The following is a 4,019-nucleotide window of genomic DNA, read 5'->3' on the forward strand; positions in this document are numbered from 1 at the left end:
TGTCAAACATATAAATCGAATCAATAAGCAATTAATAGACCCAGTCAGGTATAGCACTCATATACAAGCACACATACTATATATTTAATTAACCACTTACACATATTAAACACGAAGATCAAACCAATAAATAATTTATCTCAACCAATCAATATGGAAACAAACATATAATGAAAAGTACTGAATATTTAATTAACTACTCACCTCAAGCCCGAAAGGAAACTAGAAACAGTACTTGACTTATCGTTGTTTTGATCATCGATCGTAACCTGGAAAGTTTGATCCCTTTTTCTTTGCTTCAAAAGTAATTAGGCGGCTCCCCCTCCCATAAGATTTCATTATATATATATATATATATATATATATATATATATATATATATATATATATATATATATATATAGGGATAAAGAGTTTTACCCTAATTAAAATTGAGTTTAAAAAAATAATTATTAATTTCTTAATAATGATAAGCTTATAAATTTTTGTTGAATATATTATCACAAAAATCGTACTTATCTTCTCTTAATATCAATTAGTTACAACTATTTAATATATAAGAATTATTTTTTTAAAATATAAATATATAATATTTATTTTTATAATAAAACTTAATTAATTATTTTAGAATTCTAATTTCAAAGATTTACATGTATGCATTTTTTTTTACGAGCGTTACATTTTTACCATGCATTTGATTAAATGAGGTTTTGTGATTTGGTTTTAAGACAAGTTTAAACTATGTTCAACAAAATATATATGTGTCTTTGCATGTAAATTTCAGTCTATATATACATGTGTGTATACATATTTTGGATTTTGTTGTGATGAATTTAGTATATTTTGGATATGTGGCTTTAATTAAAGACCGTATTTAGTGAGAAATACGGCTTGTGTACACACTTAAAGACCTAATAGGGTGTGACAAAGAAGTGTTTAGGAAAAATTATGAGATATCTCGATTCTATTATATTGTGGGGATTGATACATACAGGGATTATCTCTCGGATGGATACAGTTTGTGAAGTATTTGTTGATATACGGTTTATGATGTAACTATTGATATACGAGTTATGAAGTATTTATTGATATATGGTTTATGAAGTATTTACTCATATACGATTTATGAAGTATTTATTGAATTATGATTATTTTGAACACAAGTTTTAGTATTAAGTATTTTAATACACTTTTACAATGTGTGATATTTGAAAAATATGTTTATAACAAGCTTACGATATTTTAAATTGCATATTTAAGTAAAATTATTATTTTGAGTATTTTATTATGGTTTAATCAATAAAATGTTCATTTTTAAGAATATGAGTTTTATATGATGTATTTTGGAAATTAAAAAATATATATATATATATATATATATATATATATATATATATATATAGTTATTTTGAGTATAAGTATATTATGTAGTTGACAATTGCTTACTGAAATTTTTGTCTCACATTTCTAAATGTTTTACTGTTTTTACATGACAAAATACAAGGTATAGAGAATATTACCGACTGATTAGACGAGAATTGGAAGTTGTTGCTTATTGTTAGAATTATCATTAGCACTTTAGTATTTCAATTGTAATATGATGGAGTTGGTAAATACGTTGAGGTTCTTGAATGACTAATGTAGTAGGAATATGAATTTATTTAGAATATATATTTAAGAGAAATGTCTAGAAAAGTGATATTTATGATATTTGGATAATTTGGAGACTACTAAGTGTTGATTGTGATCCTTCTATTTCACGTCCGATGCCGATTGAGGTCGTTTAGGGTCGGTTGTGATAGCGCGTGTGTCACGCTCGCGTCTAAAATTATTCGATATAGATTTTGGAGTATTAATTAATTACGATTTTAAATATATTTAATGTTTTTAGATGTAAATTAATAGTTTTGGATAAGTTTTATAAAAAAAGTTATAAATTAAAGGATCAAAATCAATGTTTTGTAATTAAATTAATTACATATTATTTTATTAAGAAAAAATAATTAAAAATAAAATAATTAGAATGTAACACTTTAATTAGAATAATATTAAATAGTTGTTTAGTGATGAGGGTTATACTTAAACATATCACCACTATGCTGGTAACCCTTTCAGATATCGATAACCCCTTCATTTTTTATCATTTGACACCTAAAAACTTGGAAATTTTGGGCTTATGGCACCATTATTTATTGATTTCACACACTTCAAATTTGATAAAGAAAGCTACAAAGATTATATTTTTGGATTTTTATATGAATATCATAAATAAATATAAAATTACAATTAAATCATATTACCAAACTTAATTATAATAAATATGTCACTTTTTCTTATATATTACGAATAAATTATGATTTTATACCCAAATTAAAAAAAATACAGGCCTCAATTCATAAATCCTAAACCATACAAAATATATCATAGACTCGTAATTTATAAGCCTTACTCTTTAAAATATATTAAAAATACACTACAAGAAAATCTGTAGTTAGGGACTGAAAATTCGGTCGCAATTCAGTCCCTAAATACGTTTACTGACCGAATTTTGTCGGTTACCGACGGAACTCGTTCGGTCCGTAACTACCTGGTCGGTAACGTGTTAGTGACGAATTTTCCAGTTCGGTCGTAAATTTCATGACCAATATGAAATGGTCGCAAAAATTAGTCGCGTTGTTACAGACTAAATATTCAGTCGTAAACCATAAAATTTGGTCGGCAACTGTGCTTCGGAGATATTTCCAATTCTTACTTTAGCGACGGAATTGACGTATTTCCGATGGATAATCAGTCAGTAAAATCTACATTTTTTTGTTTGAAAAGTACTAATTTTCAATAGAAACAGAAAATTAAATTTGGATTGAAGAGAGTTCCTTTCCAGTAAAGGAGTAACTAAAACATAAATGCATAATATTACTGACTAAAATATTGAAATCAACATCAAAATTTATCGTGTAATCTACAAAGCATGTTCAAGAACCCGACCGTGCATAGAAGTAATACAAGAAATAAGCATAGATAAACAACCCAGTCGATCCACCAAACAGAAAAACCTGTAACAATCAAAACATTTCGTTCACTAACCCACATCTAGGACATCACACAAAAGTAGTCCATATTTGTCTTCACCACAAACACAAGATAAGATTCATGCACGATACAAAAAAAAGGGAAAAATGGAAAATGGGAAGTAGAGAGGCAAATATTATATGCACAAATAATGTGAGGCAAACTTCCCTAATGGAAAACAAAGGATATCCAACACATCATGGACATAAACACAAATTGATTTGTTTGGAGTGTGAACATGATGTAGACCTAATTAAAAAATAAACACTTGCATTTTGACAAAAGGTAAGAGACAAAGAAGACAAGTTTTATGCATTTTGGTATGATAATCAAGTTTACTAATGGACCAACAACTTGAACATATATGACCTTGTTTCTAGTTTCAATATTGGAGAATACAGAATCCAAGTTCTAGAAGTTCAACAAGTTCACTCTATCTATATAATCCAATTAATCAAACTAAAAAACACTATATCTCAAGTTAGACAACTATTTGGCAGTTCCCTGTGGTATAAAAACTAACCTTTGCACCACTATTATCACCCTCCATTGCCATTGCTTTTTTCGGTTTTCTTTTTCTTCTTTTTTACTTGCATACAAAAATACCCAACAAACATATCAAGTGGACCCCTAATTCATAAATAATACCAAGCTAAGCATCAAAACATGCATTGACTATGTCTCTCTTTATTCTATTTTAACTTAAAAGAGGGTGGGAGGTTGCCGCCGGAACAAAATCGGGATTCACGGAGGCTGCTGCATATTTCGGGATTCATGGAGGCTGCTGCATATTTCGAGAAAGCTAGGGGAGAAGTCGGCGAAGGTGAGAAAGAGGAAAAGAGGGGTTCGAGGAAAGAGGAGAGAATGGGAAAAAAGGGGCAAAACCTCTTCACTTTAAGGTATCGTACTGAAATGAGTGGGTTTTTTAATATTATTATTTTAATGATCTA

Source organism: Euphorbia lathyris, chromosome 1 (genome assembly GCF_963576675.1).
Source record: "Euphorbia lathyris chromosome 1, ddEupLath1.1, whole genome shotgun sequence".
In the NCBI taxonomy this organism is placed as follows: domain Eukaryota; kingdom Viridiplantae; phylum Streptophyta; class Magnoliopsida; order Malpighiales; family Euphorbiaceae; genus Euphorbia; species Euphorbia lathyris.